Genomic DNA, 19,773 nt, shown 5'->3' on the forward strand with positions numbered 1-19,773 from the left:
AAATACTTTACCTTGAGAAATGGTGCATCAAGCTACTATGAGTTAGCCTGGTCACTGTGTTCACCATACTGTCATATATTGAAGTAAAATACCTTTTTAATGAAGTTCGTATCAGATACCCTAGTATCATGTTGCCAAAAGCACAAAGGAAGACAGCTGGTTGATCGCCCGTTCTATGGCAAAGAGGACATGATCACACAACCTGCCCATATCACAACATGAGAAGACACAGCAAATGCATCCACATGCACTATGACACCAGCATTACATTGGAGACCATTCAGTAGATCACAGATAAAGATCAAGACAGGAGAGCTGAACCACCAACACTCAACTAATCTACTCTATGTTGTCAAATCTGTTTCACCTCGGTCTTATTGTAGCTGGGGACTTTAATAAAGCAAATCTGAGGAACGACAACACTATCAACATACAGCTGGCTGCTTACACACTGTACCGGCAGGATAGAACAGAGACGTCTGGTAAGACAAGGGGCGGCGGACTATGTACTTCTTGTAAATAACACCTGGTGCACGATATCTAAGGAAGTCTCGAGCTGTTGCTCACCTGAGGTAGAGTATCTCATGATAAGATGTAGACCACACTATCTACCAAGAGAGTTTTCATCTGTATTTTTCGTAGCTGTTTACATACCACCACAGTCAGAGGCTGGCACCAACACAACATTGAATGAGCTTTATTACGCCGGCACTCCTAGTGGCCAGGGACTTTTGATGCAGGGAAACTTAAATCCGTTTTACCAAATTCCTTCAGCATGTTAAATATGCAACCACAGGGGGAAAAAACTCTGGACCACCTTTACTGGTACTTCCTGCTTTAATTTTGCTTGTAAGGAAGAATCAGGAGGATAGAATTATGGTCAATTTGCCAAACGGAGGGCGAGGGAGAGCTTTATTTTCACACACAGAGACGCATTTAAAGCTCTCCCTCGCCCTCCATTTTTGCAAATCTGATCATAATTCTATCCTCCTGATTCTTGCTTACAAGCAAAATTAAAGCAGGAAGCACCCGTGACTAGATCAATAACAAAAGTGGTCAGATGAAGCAGATACTAAGCTACAGGACTGTTTTGCTAGCACAGACTGGAATATGTTCCGAGATTCCTCCGATGTCATTGAGGAGTACAACACATCAGTCATTGATGCACTTACAGATGAAGACAACGTCGTCCCCACAGCGACCGTACGTACATACCCCAACCAGAAATCATGGATTACAGGCAACATCCACACTGAGCTAAAAGGAAAGAGATGCCGCTTTCAAGGAGTGGGACTCTAACCCGGAAGCTTATAAGAAATCCCGCTATGCCCTCTGACGAACCATCAAACAGGCAAAGCGTCAATACAGGACTAAGATCAAATCGTACTACACTGGCTCTGACGCTAGTCGGATGTGTCAGGGCTTGCAAACCATTACAGACTACAAAGGGAAACACAGCCGAGAGCTGCCCAGCGACACGAGCCTACCAGATGAGCTAAACTACTTCTATGTTCGCTTTGAGGCAAATGGCACTGAAACATGCATGAGAGCACCAACTGTTCCAGACAACTGTGTGATCACGCTCTCCGCAACCAATGTGAGTAAGACCTTTAAAACAGGTCAACATTCACAAGGCCGCAGGGCAAGACAGCTTACCAGGACGTATACTGCGAGCCTGCGCTGACCAACTGGCAAGTGTCTTCACTGACATTTCCAGCCTCTTCCTGTTCGAGTCTGTAATACCAACATGTTTTAAGCAGACCACCATAGTGCCTGTGCCCAAGAACACTAAGTTAACCTGCCTAAATGACTTCCAACCTGTATCACTCACATCTGTAGCCATGAAGTGCTTTGAAAGGTTAGTCATGGCTCACATCAACACCATTATCCCAGAAACACTAGACCCACTCCAATTTGCATACCGCCCCAACAGACGATGCAATTTCTACTGCACTCCATACTGCCCTTTCCCACCTGGACAAAAGGAACACTACAGCTCAGCGTTCAACACCATAGTGCCTTCAAATCTCATCAATAAGCTAAGGACACTGGGACTAAACACCTCCCTCTGCAACTGGATCTTGGACTTCCTCACGGGCCGCCCCCAGGTGGTAAGGGTAGGTAACAACACATCCGCCACGCTGATCCTCAACACAGGGGCCCCTCAGGGGTGCGCGCTCATTCCCCTCCTGTACTCCCTGTTCACTCACGACTGCACGGCCAGGCACGACTCCAACACCATCATTAAGTTTGTCTATGATAGGTAGGTGGTAGGCCTGATCACCGACAATGACGAGACAGCCTATAGGGAGGTCAGCGACCTGGCCGTGTGGTGCCAGGGCAACAACCTCTCCCTCAATGTGATCAAGACAAAGGAGATGATTGTGGACTACAGGAAAAAGAGGACCGAGCACGCCCCCGTTCTCATCGACAGAGCTGCATTGGAGCAGGTTGAGAGCTTCAATTTCCTTGGTGTCCACATCACCAACAAACTAACATGGTCCAAGCACACAAAGACAATCGTGAAGAGGGCACAATAAAACATATTCCCCCTCAGGAGACTGAAAAGATTTGGCATGGGTCCCCAGATTCTCAAAATAATTTACAGCTACACCATCGAAAGCACCCTGAATAGAGGTCGACCGATTATGATTTTTCAAGGCCGATACCGATGCCGATTATTGGAGGACCAAAAAAAGCCGATACAGATTAATCAGCCTATTTTTTTATTTTTTTATTTGTAATAATGACAATTACAACAATACTGAATGAACACTTATTTTAATACATCAATAAAATCTATTTAGCCTCAAGTAAATAATGAAACATGTTCAATTTGGTTTAAATAATGCAAAAACTAAGTGTTGGAGAAGAAAGTAAAAGTGCAAAATGTGCCATGTAAGAAAGCTAACATTTCAGTTCCTTGCACAGAACATGAGAACAAATTAAAGCTGGTGGTTCCTTTTAACATGAGTCTTCAATATTCCCAGGTAAGAAGTTTTAGGTTGTAGTTATTATAGGACGATTTCCCTCTATACCATTTGTATTTCATTAACCTTTGACTATTGGATGTTCTTATAGGCACTTTAGTATTGCCAGTGTAACTGTATAGCTTCCGTCCCTCTCATCACTCCTCCCTGGGCTCGAACCAGCAACACAACGACAACAGCCACCATCGAAGCAGCGTTACCCATGCAGAGCAAGGGGAACAACTACTAGAAGGCTCAGAGCGAGTGACGTTTGAAACGCTATTAGCGCGCAAACTAGCTAGCCATTTCACTTCGGTTACACCAGCCTCATCTCGGAAGTTGATAGGCTTGACGCACAACAAAGAGCTGCTGGCAAAATGCCCGAAAGTGCTGTTTGAATTCATGTTTACGCGCCTGCTTCTGCCTACCACCGCTCAGTCAGATACTTAGATACTTGTATGCTCAGTCAGATTATATGCAACGCAGGACACGCTAGATAATATCTAGTAATTTCAGCAACCATGTGTAGTTAACTAGTGATTATGATTGATAATTTTTTATAAGATAAGTTTAATGCTAGCTAGCAACTTACCTTGGCTTACTGCATTAGCGTAACAGGCAGTCTCCTTGTGGAGTCCAACAAGAGAGAGGCAGGTCGTTATTGCGTTGGACTAGTTAACTGTAAGGTTGCAAGATTGGAACCCCCGAGCTGACAATGTGAAAATCTGTCGTTCTGCCCCTGAACAAGGTGGTTAACCCACCGTTCCTAGTCCGTCGTTGAAAATAAGAATGTGTTCTTAACTGACTTGCCTAGTTAAATAAAGATTAAAGGTGTAAAATATATATATAGTTTTAATAAAAAATCTGCAAATCGGCGCCCAAGAATACCTATTTCCGATTGTTATGAAAACTTGAAATCGGCCCTAATTAATAGGCCATTCCGATTAATCGGTCGACCTCTAATCCTGACTGGTTGCATCACTGCCTGGTATGGCAACTGCTCGGCCTCTGACGGCAGGGCACTACAGAGGGTAGTGCGAAAGGCCCAGTACATCACTGGGGCCAAGCTCCCTGCCATCCAGGACCTCTATACCAGGCGGTGTCAGAGGAAGGCACTAAAAGTAGACAAAGACTCCAACCACCCTAGTCATAGACTGTTCTCTCTGCTACCGTATGGCAAGCAGTACCGGAGCGCCACGTCTAGGTCCAAAAGGCTTCTAAACAGCTTCTACCCCCAAGCCATAAGACTCCTGAACACCTAATCAAATGGCTACCCATACTATTTGCATTGCCCCCACTTTTACACTGCTGTTACTCTCTGTCGTTGTCATTTATGCATAGTCACTTTAATAAGTCTACCCACATGTACATATTACCTCAACTAACCGGTGCCCCCACACATTGACTTTGTACCGGTACCCCCCTGTATATAGTCTCACTATTGTTATTTTACTGCTGCTCTTAAATTACTTGTTACTTTTTATTTTTATCCCAAAAATATTTAACCTGCATTGTTGGTTAGGGGCTCGTAAGTAAAGATTTCACTGTTGTATTTGGCGCATGTAACTAATAAGACTTGATTTGAAGCTTAATGTACCAGGACAGGCAGTAATAGTTTAGTAGCTTCCAGAACTCACAATGCCGACAAAGAAAAGTCACACCAAAAAGCCTGACTTAACGAGTGAAAGTTTAGAGTCTGAAGACAAAGGTGCCATGCTAGCTTCATGTGCTAGTGGTGGAAGCAGGCGATAAACACATGCAGTGCCGTTAGACCAGAAGATATCCTGAAGGCCAAAGATATGAATGCAGAATTCTCTATCAAATTCGAAAATGTACTGTCTGTAGTTGACAACGTTATAGAGGAAGTCCAAGGATGTGCTAGGCAAATCTTAGGCTGAGGTACGCATCTCTGGAACCGAAGACAACATTATAGCCCTGCAGGCACTGCTCTTGAGGAAAAGGTTGAATCGCTTAACTCTAAACTAGTTGATTTGGAGGGCCGCAGCAGGAGATCGAACTTGAGACTAGTACATCTTCCCGAAGGCGCTGAGGGGAGCGATGCTTGCTCATTCCTAGAGTGTTGGCTTCCCGAGGCTCTGGAAATGGAGCCACTCCGCTCTCCTTTGATCATTGAGAGAACTCATTGGATTTCTGGCTCAGGATCAGACCCCAATGCACCCCTGCGGGCTCTGATAAGGAAGTTCTTAAACTATAAAGATGAGATGCGCGTGGTGAATGCAGCCAGGGCGAAAGGGAGAGTACTCTACAAGAATTTTCAAGTTTTCTTCCCAGATCTCTCCATGGAAGTCCACAAGCAGCAGAAACGCTTCGACAGTGTCAAGCAGCGGCTACGGGCTAAGTCTATCCGGTATGGAATCATCTTTCCAGCGTGCCTGGGGGTCTCCCACGGCGATCGTTCCTACATTTTTGAAACACCAGCCGAGGCGGAGCAGTTTCTTGAGAAGCTAGGCAGAGGTGTGGAAGCGGAGTAACGCAGAATTGGCCATACCAACCTATTTTTCTGACATTTTTGGAACTGTTGCTTTTGGTTATGTCTAAACAAGTATTTAACGTTTGAGCCAGTTCACCGTGTTATAAATGATCTAGTAACATAGAAGCACTGTCTATTGAACTATAATAACATGGCCAGTTTGCAAGTAAGCCTTATTATAATTTCCTGTAGCATGAAACTTTGCTTTTATGCATCGGAACATCCTGGTAGGGTTTTTTTTTATTTCGGCCTATATGAAGCTAGATCACGGTGGCCTTATATTCTGGCTCACTCCTGCTATTTTGTTTAGTTCTTTGTTAAATGGTGAACACAATATAGTGTAATGACAAGAGGCGGGGCAGAAGGTGTACAGAGGGGGAAAAACCGCAGAGGAGGCTCCTCACGTGTGTGGATCAGTTGAGCACCTTATACGGAGTGTCAGAGAGGTGGAGGTAGAGGTCTGTTAGAGACTTTGGGGTAAGAGGGTTAATCAGACGTTCGTGGTTGATTGTTAGGCATGTGTTTTTGTACAATGACGTGCTTTAAAGCGTCCTTTGTGTTTTTGTTTATGGTGGTAACAGAGGTCTATTGGCATGGTTACTTTGATAACTCTACCTACATGTACATACTACCTCAACTGGCCGGTTCCCCCGCACATTGCCTCTGTACCGGCATCCCCACTGTATACATTGTTATTTTTTGCTGCTGCTCTTTAATTACTTGTTACTTTTATCTCTTATTCTTATCCATATTTTAAGCTGCACTGTTGGTTAGGGGCTCGTAAGTATAAATAAATACTTATTTTCCCCCATAATTTGCAAATAAATTCATTAAAAATCCTACAATGTGATTTTCTGGATTTCTTTTCTCATTTTGTCTGTCATAGTTGAAGTGTACCTATGATGAAAACTACAGGCCTCTCTCATCTTTTTAAGTGGGAGAACTTGCACAATTGGTGGCTGACTAATTACTTGCTGTCCGAGCAGTTGAATTGAATTAATGTGTATGGTCCGAAACGAAGATGATTCTAAATTCTTTCACAATTTGTTTCTAAACCTTTCCACACTTACAGGAAATGATATTGTTGCAGGAGACTTTAATTGCACTTTAGATCCTGTTAAAGATCGCACCTCAGGTTCAAACTACTCCCACACTGCCGATTTTGCAGGTTTTCCTACTTACAAAGCATGTAGAGGTCTGTCCTTTTTATCATAGGTACACTTCAACTGTGAGAGACGGAATCTAAAACAAAAATCCAGAAAATCACATTGTATGATTTTTAAGTAATTAATTCGCATTTTATCGCGTGACATAAGTATTTGATACATCAGAAAAGCAGAACTTAATATTTGGTACAGAAACTTTTGTTTGCAATTACAGAGATCATACATTTCCTGTAGTTCTTCACCAGGTTTGCACACAATGCAGCAGGGATTTTGGCCCAATCCTGCATTCAGACCTTCTCCAGATCCTTCAGGTTTTGGGGCTGTCGTTGGGCAAAACGGACCTTCAGCTACCTCCAAAGATGTTCTATTGGGTTCAGGTCTGGAGACTGGCTAGGCCACTCCAGGACCTTGAGATGCTTCTTACGGAGCCACTCCTTAGTTGCCCTGGCTGTGTGTTTCGGGTCGTTGTCATGCTGGAAGACCCAGCCAGGACCCATCTTCAATGCTCTTATTGAGGGAAGGAGGTTGTTGGCCAAGATCTCGTGATACATGGCCCCATCCATCCTCCCCTCAATACGGTGCAGTCGTCCTGTCCCCTTTGCAGAAAGGCATCCCCAAAGAATGATGTTTACACCTCCATGCTTCATGGTTGGGATGGTGTTCTTGGGGTTGTACTCATTCTTCTTCTTCCTCCAAACACGGCGAGTGGAGTTTAGACCAAAAAGCTATTTTTGTCTCATCAGACCACATGACCTTCTTCCATTCCTCCTCTGGATCATCCAGATGGTCATTGGCAAACTTCAGACGGGCCTGGACATGCGCTGGCTTGAGCAGGGCGACCTTGATTGCGCTGCAGGATTTTAATCCATGACGGCATAGTGTGTTATTAATGGTTTTCTTTGAGACTGTGGTCCCAGCTCTCTTCAGGTCATTGACCAGGTCCTGCCGTGTAGTTCTGGGCTGATCCCTCACCTTCCTCATGATCATTGATGCTCCACAAGGTGAGATCTTGCATGGAGCCCCAGACCGAGGATGATTGACCGTCATCTTGAACTTCTTCCATTTTCTAATAATTGCGCCAACAGTTGTTGCCTTCTCACCAAGCTGCTTGCCTATTGTCCTGTAGCCCATCCCAGCCTTGTGCAAGGTCTACAATTTTATCCCTGATGTCTTTACACAGCTCTCTGGTCTTGGCCATTGTGGAGAGGTTGGAGTCTGTTTGATTGAGTGTGTGGACAGGTGTCTTTTATGCAGGTAACGAGTTCAAACAGGTGCAGTTAATACAGGTAATGAATGGAGAACAGGAGGGCTTCTTAAAGAAAAATGAACAGGTCTGTGAGAGACGGAATTCTTACTGGTTGATAGGTGATCAAATACTTATGTCATGCAATAAAATTCAAATGAATTACTTAAAAATCATACAATGTGATTTTCTGGATTTTTGTTTTAGATTCCGTTTTAGATTCCGTTTCTATGAAAGAAATTACAGACCTCTACATGCTTTGAAAGTAGGAAAACCTGCAAAATCATCAGTGTATCAAATACTTGATCTCCCCACTGTGTGTTGTTCATCACCTACAGCTCAACCTTGAACATAGTGCCTTCCAAGCTCATCACTAAGCTCGCGGCCCTGGGTCTGAACCCCACCCTGTGCAACTGGACTTCCTGACGGGCCGTCCCCAGGTGGTGAAGGTAGGCAACAACAGCTCCACTACACTGATCCTAAACACAGGGGCCACACAAGGGTGCATGCTCAATCCACTCCTATACTCCCAGTTTACCCATGACTGCATGGCCACACACATCTCCAAATCAATCATTAAGTTGGCAGATGACACAACTGTGGTAGGCCTGATTACCAACAACGATGAGACAGCCTACAGAGAGGAGGTGAGGGCCCTGGCAGAGTGATCCCAGGAAAATAACTTCTCCCTCAGTGTCAACAAACTTAAGGAGCTGATCGTAGACAGCATAGAGAGCACTCGCCCATCAACAGGGACCGCAGTGGAGCGGGTGAAAAGCTTCAAGTTCCTCGGCATGCCCATCACTGACAACCTGAAATGGTCCATCCACACAGACAGTGTGGTGAAGAAGGATCTCAGCCACCCAACCCATGGCCTGTTCACCCCAATACCATCTAGAAGGCAGAGACAGTACAGGTGCATCAAAGCTGGGACCGAAATACTGATAAGACAGCTTCTATCTCCCGGCCATCAGACTGTTAAACAGTCACCACTAGTCATCCTCCACCCAGTACCCTGCCCTGAAATTTAGTCAACGTTAGTAGCCGGCTACCACCCAGTACTCAACCCTGCTCCTTAGAGACTGTTGCCATATGTACATAGTCACTGAACACTGATCTCTTCATTAGGGTAGGGGGCAGCTTTCGGAATTTTGGATGAAAAGCATGCCCAAATTAAACGGCCTCTACTCACGCCCAGAAGATATGATATGCATATATATTTGGATAGAAAACACTCAAAAGTTTCCAAAACTGTTCAAATAGTGTCTGTGAGTATAACAGAACTGATTTGGCAGGCGAAAACCTGAGAAAAATCCATTCAAGGAAGTTTTTTTGGGGGGGGTTTGTAGTTTTCTATTCAATGCCATTACAGTATCCATTGACTTAGGACTCAATTTACAGTTCCTATGCCTTCCACTAGATGTCAACAGTCTTTAGAAATTGTTTCAGGCTTGTATTCTTATAAATGAGGCAGTAAAACCAGTCTGAATGAGTGGACCCTGACGTGTCACAGACCTTTTTCATGCGCAATCAAGGAGAGAGTGCATTTGTTGATTACCTTTTATATTGACAACGTTATTGTCTGGTTGAAATATTATAGATCATTTAGGCTAAAAACAACCTGAATATTGAATATAAACATCGTTTGACATGTTTCTATGAACTTTACGGATACAATTTGGATTTTTGTCTGCCTGTTTTGACTGCGTTTGAGTCTGTGGATTACTAAAGAAAACGCGAACAAAACTGAGGTTTTTGGATATAATGAGACTTTATCGAATAAAAGGAACATTTATTGAGTAAATGAATGTCTTCTGAGTGGAACCATATGAAGATCATTAAAGGTAATTTATTAATTTTATCTCTATTTCTGAGTTTTGTAACGCTTCTGCTTGGCTGGTTACTGTTTGTAATAATTAGTCAACTGGGCTATGTTCTCAAATAATCGTAAGGTATGCTTTCGCCGTAAAGCATTTTTTTAAATCTCACACCGTGGTTGGATTCACAAGAAGTTCATCTTTAAAACTTTGTAAAAATATGTTTTGTTTTCTGAATTTTTATAATGAGTATTTCTGTATTTAAATTTGGCACTCTGCAATCTCACTGGATGTTGGCCAGATGGGACCATACCCTAGAGAGGTTAATAATGTTTCCATAATGTTTTATGTATTTCAGAGTATCCTACATAATAACTACTGCTGTATACACCTTTCTATTCATTTACTGCCCATAATGTCTATACACACCATCATATAAATATATATTTATAATCCGGACTCTGACATTGCTCATTCTAATATTTCTATATTTCTTAATTCCTTTCTTTATATTTTGGGGGATTTGTGTGTATTGTCCCACTCCTTGAAAGCGGCAGCTCTACCCTTTAGCTCAGTGCGGATGTTGCCTGTAATCCATGGCTTCTGGTTGGGGTATGTACGTACAGTAATTGTGGGGATGACATCCTCGATGCACTTATTGATAAAACTAGTCACTGACGTGGTGTACTCCTCAATGCCATCAGAGGAATCCCAGAACATATTCCAGTCTGTGTTAGCAAAACAGTCCAGTAGTTTATCATCTGCTTCATCTGACCACTTTTTTATAGACCGAATCCCTGGTGCTTCCTGCTTTAATTTTTACTTGTAAGCCAGAATCAGGAGGATATAATTATGGTCAGATTTGCCAAATGGAGGGTGATGGAGAGCATTGTACGCATCTCTGTGTGTGGGGTAAAGGTGGTCTAGAGATGTTTTCCCTCTGGTTGCACATTTAACATGCTGATAGAAATGAGGTAAAACTGATTTAAGTTTCCCTGCATTAAAGTCCCCGGCCACTAGGAGCACAGCCTCTGGATGAGCATTTTCCTGTTTGCTTATGGCGGTATACAGCTCATTGAGTGTGGTTTTAGTGCCAGAATCAATCTGTGGTGGTATCCAGACAGCTACGAAAAATACAGATGAAAACTCTCTAGGTAGATAGTGTGGTCTACATCTTATCATGAGATACTCTAACTCGGGCGAGAAAAATCTTGAGACTTCCTTAGATATTGTTCACCAGCTGTTGTTTACATATATGCATAGGCCCCCGCCCTGTGTCTTACCAGAGGCTGCTGTTCTATCCTGCAGATAGAGTGTATAACCCGCAAGCTGTATGTTCTTAATAATGTTGTTGTTCAGCCACGACTCGGTGAAACATAAGATATTACAGTTTTTAATGTCCCGTTGGTAGGATATACGTGCTTTCAGTTCTTCCCTTTAATTTTCCATGGATTGAGCATTAGCTAGCAGGACGGAAGGCAAAGGCAGATTAGCCACTCGTTGTCTGATACTCGCAAGGCACCCTGATCTTTTTCCGCAAAATCTTTGTTTCCTTCTCCAGTGAATGATGGGGATCTGGGCCTGGTCGGGTGTCTGTAGTATATCCCTCCCGTCCGACTCACTAGACAAAAAGTTTTTCCTCAATCTGAGGTGAGTAATCGCAGTTCTGATGTCCAGAAGTTATTTTTGGTCATAAGAGACGGTAGCAGCTACATGATGTACAAAACAAGTTATGAACAATGTGAAAGAAAAAAAAAATTGCGTGGTTGAAAAGACGTGGTTGGTAAGAGCAGATAAGACAGCAGCCTCCCCTCCGGCGCCATCGTCAGATTGTTGTTGTCATGGGCAACAGTCCCCTATGTGACATCTGTATAACCACTAAAGCGCACCAACTATTGTACTTTACTACTTTCCCTACCTGCTAACTCAGTAGAGGTCAGACTAACAGACCAATAACCCTGCACTGACAGTCACTGAGGTGAAAGCTTGGCGTAATTTCATTGACATGTTTAGGGTTCTCCTCACATGACATAGACAGACGGGCAGACTCAAAACAGATGCTCAAAACAGACATGCCACAAGTTCAATCACTTCAATTGCAGTCCTCAGCCACAATCCACTGATACCAACAATGACATCACTCACAACCCTCCCTTTGCTGTAAAGTGATACGACACTCCTCTCATATCTCATTTGACATATGTAACAAGATCAGACAACCATGACTGCTTATGAGTCATATGATGGATGCTAGCCAATCATAATGGGGGGTATGAGAGTGATGGAGATCAATGCTAATGCAGTTGGATTCAATACACACCCTATAGCTTCTTAGTCCACAATGTGTTTAAAATAGTATTTTATTAGCTCCATCTCATTTCCATGTCTTTAGCCAGTAGGAGGGGCATGCTATTGGGCTATGTATTGAACAGGAGAGCACTGGTTTCAAATTTCACCATCTCATAAATAAGTGAAATCAAAGTGTTACCAAGACCACAATCAGGTTGTTAGAGAGGCTATGTAGTGGTAGGTGGGAAGAGAGATCCCATCTGACAGTGAGTGCTTGGCATATCCTAAGCAAACTCTTTGGGAAGAATAAGAGCTTGCAGTAGGTGGAATGTTTATGGCAATGTTGAATAACAACATGAAAAATAGTGGAATGGATTTACTCCAATATTTGACACAAGAAGAAACCAATTCAAAATAGAGGACGCTGAATGTCATCCTCGCTTTCTTGTGTGTTATATGTTCAGGAAAACACCCTCATGGCAGTTAAGCATCACATTAGCCTGCATACTGGATGGCTATTTTAAATGTATAAGAGCTTTTTTAAGAGAGCAACAGACTACATTAGACATGGTGATGCTTGGAATTGGAATGACTCAGCAGTTTAGAGTGCAGAAATCCAAAGCCAGCATACTAAAGCTTGGCTATTTTATTTTAAATGTATAAGAGCTTTTTTAAGAGAGCAACAGACTACATTAGACATGGTGATGCTTGGAATTGGAATGACTCAGCAGTTTAGAGTGCAGAAATCCAAAGCCAGCATACTAAAGCTTTTACATATAGGGCATTGTTCACACACACAGACATGCACACACCCATGTGCACTTTCTATAAAGGCACCACTTCAGAGTGCAGCAGCAGTCCATAAGCAGGACTTATTGGTCCCAGCCCTAGCCCTGGGGGCAAAGAGCAGACCCTATGCTGAAACTAGTATCACATGACATGAGGGGGGGGTATTATTGAATGAAACAACATGGAGGCCTAATGGAGGGGGCCTCTAGGGGCTCGTATAGGAAGGTCTCAATGGAGCTGCCAGCTGCTGTTGAGAGCTGGAGGGCATTACTAAGAGACTGGAAACAGCACATATGCTGCTTGTCATCCAAACACATTAGAGCCAAGATGGCAGTCAGCACAAATCAGACTTGAGGTGGGACACATCATGCTGATGCCTTGTCTAGCCTTAGTATACACATTGATACAACACACCTGTCTGGCAGTATTAGCAGCCCCTGCACATTAATATTCTACTTAAGCGCAACGAGGCTCATAAATATCCTATGATTCAAAACACTCCCAATCAAACAATCTTACCCAACACACCTGTGTACACACAATCCCTTCACATCCATGTCACAGTGTTGCTTTTGGCTAGTGGCAAGTCCAATCATACATTCTGAGAGTCTGTTTATTACTAATGAGAGACTAAAAACAGTGCCACGCACACCTTCCACCCGACCGTGAAACACATAGCTCTGTCAGATAGCAGCAATAAGCAGGGCTAAATATAGCTGTAATGATAGGCCCCATAGTGAGACTGTGGAGACGGAGAAACAGATCAGACTACCGTCAATGTCACATCAACCCCACATTACAACCAGCTCTACTGAAACTTTTCAGAGTGGGGTTTGAAGGGCCACTCTGACATTCATGTTCTACTGTTACACACACAGTCTTCTATTGAGCACTGCTACCCAAATCCTCTCTGGGGTCAGACATTCAATTGTTATAGTGATGTTATAACACATTTCTAAACCACAATACAATTCAAAACAACAGACATGAGATTACACTGCCAGGCCACTCTGGCAATAAAGGTGTTGAGTTTAAACCAAGCTGTTAAATACTCAGTTGTTCAATGCTCACACACCTTAAAAATAGCAGGTTAGTTGTACATTCAAGACCTTGAGATACAAGTAAACTCTTGACTCTCAGTGACACAGTTCTGTGACTAAACATGCAACCTTTATGCTGGTGTGTTCTAGTAATGACATCTTATCTGCTCAACTAGACAGTTTTTCAAGGCCACCACCATTGCTGGGTATGACTGGTTTGTGCTGCTTTCACACACCGGCCATGACAGATTGTGTGTATTAGAAATACACGCACATATATACACAGACATACACACAACCCGACTATACCCTGATACTACGAGTTGTGGAGGACCTCCGTGGGCAGAACCTCTGTGGAGACATTCAGCTGTTGTGGGGTAGTGTGGTACTAAACACAAGGTAGCAAACGCAGCAGGCTGGGACCTACACAGACAGGTGCCAGGGGAACACACACAGAGATATGTGGAAGTGGAGGAGAACGCCTCCATCAGAGCACCAAGGAATGTCCAGCTCACTTACACTATGGAGTGTCAAAACTGGCAATGAATACAATCACAGTCAAAGGAATTCCACTTTTTCTGTACATTTGGGGTGATGGTTCAGAGAGCTTAGCGCTGTCTGTGTTATCTATTTCACTTGGCAGACAGTATCACATGTCATTGACAATAACTGGTCTTGGTGGATAATGTATCAAAATCATGTGTATTAAAAGATGCAGTCAGGGAACTTAAGCACAACAAATTTGTAACATATTGTACGAATTAGATTCATAACATATCAGACTAATTGCTAACATATATGTTAGCAATTTGTCTGATAGGTTATGCAGTGCCTTCGGAAAGTTATATATATGCAGTGCCTTCGGAAAGAATTCAGACCCCTAGACTTTATACACTTTGTTACGTTACAGCCTTATTCTAACGTTGATTCAATTTTAAAAATGATCCCTCGATCTAAACACAATACCCCATTATGACAAAGCAAAAACAGGTTTTTAGAAATGTTTGCTAATTAATAAAAAAATAAAAATTGAAATATAACATTTACATAAGTATACAGACCCCTTTACTTAGTACTTTGTTGAAGCACTTTAGGCAGCGTTTAAAACATTGAGTCTTCTTTGGTATAACGCTACAAGCTTGGCACACCTGTATTTGGGGAGTTTCTCCCATTTTTCTCTGCAGATCCTCTCAACCTCTGTCAGGTTGGATGGGGAGCGTTGCTGCACAGCTAATTTCAGGTTTCTGGCTGGGCCACTCAAGGACATTCAGAGACTTGTCCCGAAGCCACTCCTGTGTTGTCTTGGCAGTGTGCTTAGGGTTGTTGTCCTGCTGGAAGGTAAACCTTCACCCCAGTCTGAGGTCGTGAGTGCTCTGGAGCAGGTTTTCATAAAGGATCTCTCTGTACTTTGCTCCATTCATCTTTCCCTCGATCCTGACTAGTCTCCCAGTCCCTGCCGCTGAAAAACATCCCCACAGCATGAAGCTGCCACCACCATGCTTTACCGTAGGGATGGTGCCAGGTTTCCTCCAGACGTGACACTTGGCATTCAGGCCGGAGTGTTCAATCTTGGTTTCATCAGACCAGAGAATCTGGTTTCTCATGGTCTGAGAGTCTTTAGGTACCTTTATGGCCACTACCATAAAGGCCTGATTGGTGAAGTGTTGCAGAGATGGTAGTTCTTCTGGAAGGTTCTCCCATCTCCACAGAGGAACTCTGGAGCTCTGTCAGAGTGACCATCGGGTTCTTGGTTACCTCCCTGACCAAGGCCCTTCTCCCCCGATTGCTCAGTTTGGCCAGGCGGCCAGCTCTAGGAAGAGTCTCGGTGGTTCCAAACTTCTTCCATTTAAGAATGATGGAGGCCACTCTGTTCATGGGGACCTTCAATGCTGAAGAAATGTTTTTGTACCCTTCCCCAGATCTGTGCCTTGACATAATCCTGTCTCGGAGGATGGGGGTATTTGTGTGTAGATTGCTGAGGAATTGTTTTTATTAATCAATTTTAGAATAAGGCTGTAACATAACAAAATGTGGAAAAAGTCAAAAGGGTCTGAATACCCCCCGAAGGAACTGTATGTATAGTTTTTTTTTTTGAGGACGTAACAGATCATATGAAATGGATGACATAGTACACAAAAACTGGGACCCGTTTTGGCTTGTGAGCACAACTTCCATAACTACTGGCTGAAATTATACAAAAGATCTGGAGCATCACATTAAGTGCCCTCTAGTACAAATGTGAACAAAAAATATGAATAATAATACGTCAATGAACATTTACATAATTCCCATAGTTATTTTTTTACCACTATTACATAAATGTCTAAGCATAGCATAAACATTCACGGTACAGTAACATCCCCAGGGTTATAACAGTGTGTCTTCTGCATGGCTGGAGAGCAGTAGGGAAAGAGAGCGTTTGTACTATTGGCCTTAGGATGATCGGTTGACAGATGCAGAGCTGTCGGAAAACGTGTGGGGGGGCGGCATTTGCCACAGTATTTTTCAATTATGTGTGGCAGCGCCACACCACTATTGATTTAGTTTAACAAAATATATTGACGCAAACATTAAAATAGTTGTTTTTTTAGACTGATTTGCCTCATGATTTGTCAACTCACACACAATTTATCTGTCCTTCACATCAGAGTGTTGCTTCAGGCTCTTTGCAAGTCGTGGCCAATCAGATTCACAGAAATCGCAGGTTGTGCAGGCCGGGCACAAAGCACAAAGCTCAAGGCGTGCTCTTCACTTTCCTCCAGTATTTATTTAAGAAGCGTGACAACACATCACTCCCGACAGACACAAGCAAAAACTCTATACATCTAACACTTGAGATCTGACATGCTGTATGGCATGGAAATGAGACCATTTTTCAGTCTGATCAACTGTAGGCTACTATCAACAGCAGCTGTATAGTCTAGCCTACTACATACAGTATGTGCCCTGTCCCTCTGGCCAGGGTAAACGAAGTGGTAACGCTGTGTATTTATAGCCCATTTGATTGTGAGAAAATGTGAATGGGATCACATTTGGTTTAAATTCAAACTTGGGCTGACTAGGCAACCCACACTTTTTCAATCCAAAATGATTAACTGGAATTAATCAATAAACACAATAGCTGACATAGATTGAGTAAATGTTTAATTAGGCCTACAGTTGCATAGGGCAGGACTACACAATGTCAACCTGGATAAAGCAAGCTCAGCCCTGTGAGTATTATTGTCCAATTATGATGCTTTCTCTGTGTATAAATATAATTCATATGAACAAGCACAAGGCTGCTGCAGTTTGACAGGGTTTTTATATTTCCCAAGGTGAGGAGTTTTTCTAAACCATGTGACCTGATTCTAAAAACTTAGGTCCCATCATAGCCCATATTAAACCTTTTTACAACAGATGAATCATGTCATATCATATAAGGTCCATAGTTTCACCTGGTTAGGTTACCAGATCAGGAAAATCTATTGGACCCAGAATAGTTTTTCCGCCACTAGGGCTGCAGCAGTCATGACATTTTGTCAGCCGGTGATTGTCATGCAAATAACTACCGGTCTCAATGTAATTGATCGTTCATAAACATAAACACGTTTAGCATCTCCTGGCTTCCACGCATAGCCTACAAGCCACAGAAGCATACCGTTGGAACATCTACATTTAAAAAGTTTTTTAAAAATCTATTTAATATAGCCTATACAATGGTATACTGGCCATATACCACACCTCCTCTGCCTTATTGCTTAATAATAAGTGAAAGTCGTGGTATATACCACAACTATGACAAAACATATTTGTACTGTTCTAATTACATTAGCAACCAGTTTATAAGAGCAATAAGGCACCTAGGGGGTTTATGGAATACGGCCAATATACCATGGCTAAGGGCTGTATCCAGGCACTTTGTGTTGCGTGCATAAGAACAGCCCTTAGCCATGGTATATTGGCCTGTACCCCCTCATGCTTATTGCTTAAATATACCAGTGACTAAACACAACAGTGATAAGAGACAAAGAACAACCATTTGAGCCATTGCAATATGCCCATTCTAGAAAATATTATATAAAATCATTTACAAGTGATCCATGTATTGTACTTTATATTCCTTACTCTTCTACAGGACTCAAAGGATTACCCTGAGTAATTACTTATGTTATTGACATGTTATTGTGGTTATCATGTAAATATTGTATATTTATACACGGTGTCTCCTCTTTCCCTATCACACAGGTGATACAAATGGTCAGAATACCATGGATAAAGAAAAGTACTACAGCGTAGTAAACTAATGGTACACTTTGAATTAGTATAGTGGTAAACTTTTTAAAGTAAAATGGACTCCTACCTGGAAGAACAGAATTATGAAGTTATTCGGTCAGGTTTACTAGGGTCCACGGTCCAACGAAGGCAAGTGTCAGATGAAGGCAGTAGCTGTCCTGAAGTTGAAGTTATCCTCTTGGTATCACCATCGCCAAGTTTGTTTCTCTATGTAAGAACAGTTTTCTTTAGAATGTGAACAATAAGTGGAAAACGCAACAACAACAAAAATGGCAGAAAGAGAATTATACCGCATTTTCTCACTAAAGCCTTCTAAACTATTATTGTTGTTCAATAAAACATTATATTGAGTCTTGACGATGAAATGTGGTTATAATTCAATTATTGTAATATGCCTAATGTAAAGAACCTTGGAAATAACCCCAGGTTTCGCTATAATCTCGTCCCCAGACACTTCCGCTTTATATGCGCAATAGCCTGGGGACGAGGTTAGTTGCACTTTAGTCATGATAAACGCAAACTACAGCATTATCGTGTCAACACCGATACAATGTAATGATAACGTCGAATGATGTTCGGAAGCAACAGTCATACATATCCACGTGTCCGTGCCGTCAAATAATTCAAACGTCCATCAGAAAACAGTTCAGCGGAATTCTCAAAGGAGATTAGATGCATGATGCTTTATCATGCCAGCATCCTCCTCTACTTGATGGGCGGAGCGTTCAGACGTCACCTGGACCTCAATAGAGTCCCACGGCGGAGGTGTCATAACACCCATAAAACCTAGCAGTCAAACATGGAAATGGTTCCAATCGTTTTTCCATCGTTAATTTTTCCCATAAGATATTTCAGAAACACTTAAAATACTGTATGTGTTTCGTGTAGGCTTACCTTGGCATGACGTTTTGATAACCATGTACTTCTCTCTTGGACAATATTACTTGTATCAATATATTCAGCTCTATTTACGCTCAGATTCGAAAATGCTAATTGATATCAAAGTAGACATGCAAAACTACAAATCCCTGCAAGCTCCTGCACATCATCTCTAGCTGACACCTTTGCTAACAGGTATTGTGTAAATGTAAAATTTGAACAAGTCAGTTTACAGAATTGTCCATTTGAAGAAATTTTGCCAATTTATTAATTACTACATTTAGCTAACATTAGATAATTAATCCAGAGATTCTAACCTTTGCCTTGATTCACCAGTCTCATCCCGATCATCATAGCATTTGTAGTTCTTTATGATAGCCTCATTAGCAGCTAATCAGCATTTCATTTTGGGGGGGTCAATACAGGTGAATATATTGATAAAAGTCACCTTGTCTTAGAGAGATTCACACGGTTATCAAAACATCACGCCAGGGTAAGTCTGCACAAAACACAGACCTTATTTTAAGTGTTTCTAAAATCCCATATGGGAAAAATGAGTACGGTAAAATGATTGGAACCATTTCCCTGTTTGACCAATAGGATTTTATGAGTATTATGAGTATTATTACCAAAATACTCAGAGTAATATTATTCGTGAGCATTATTTTGGGTGGCAGGTAGCCTAGTGGTTAGAGTGTTGGGCCAGTAACCAAAAGGTTTCTGGATCAAATCGCCAAGGTAAAAATGTGTCATTTTGCCCCTGAACAAGGCAGTGTTCCCTGGTAGGCTGTCATTGTAATTAAGAATTTGTTCTT

The 19,773-nt window shown here is 42.3% G+C and overlaps 1 protein-coding gene across 5 annotated transcripts in view; it reads right to left on the reverse strand.

The window, feature by feature from the left end:
- The window catches only part of LOC109889982 (serine-rich coiled-coil domain-containing protein 2), a 77,219-nt gene extending 58,436 nt beyond the window's left edge, over positions 1–18,783 (reverse strand). For all 5 annotated transcript variants that reach the window (XM_020481890.2, XM_020481889.2, XM_020481888.2 and 2 more), the window contains exons 1-2: positions 18,674–18,783; positions 18,147–18,286 (exon numbers count right to left, since the gene is read on the reverse strand). The gene's annotated coding sequence lies outside the window, so the exon portion shown is untranslated. The remainder of the gene's footprint in view (positions 1–18,146; positions 18,287–18,673) is intronic.
- Between the last annotated feature and the right edge of the window lie 990 nt (positions 18,784–19,773).

This window comes from Oncorhynchus kisutch, linkage group LG4 (genome assembly GCF_002021735.2).
Source record: "Oncorhynchus kisutch isolate 150728-3 linkage group LG4, Okis_V2, whole genome shotgun sequence".
Classification (NCBI taxonomy): Eukaryota; Metazoa; Chordata; class Actinopteri; order Salmoniformes; family Salmonidae; genus Oncorhynchus; species Oncorhynchus kisutch.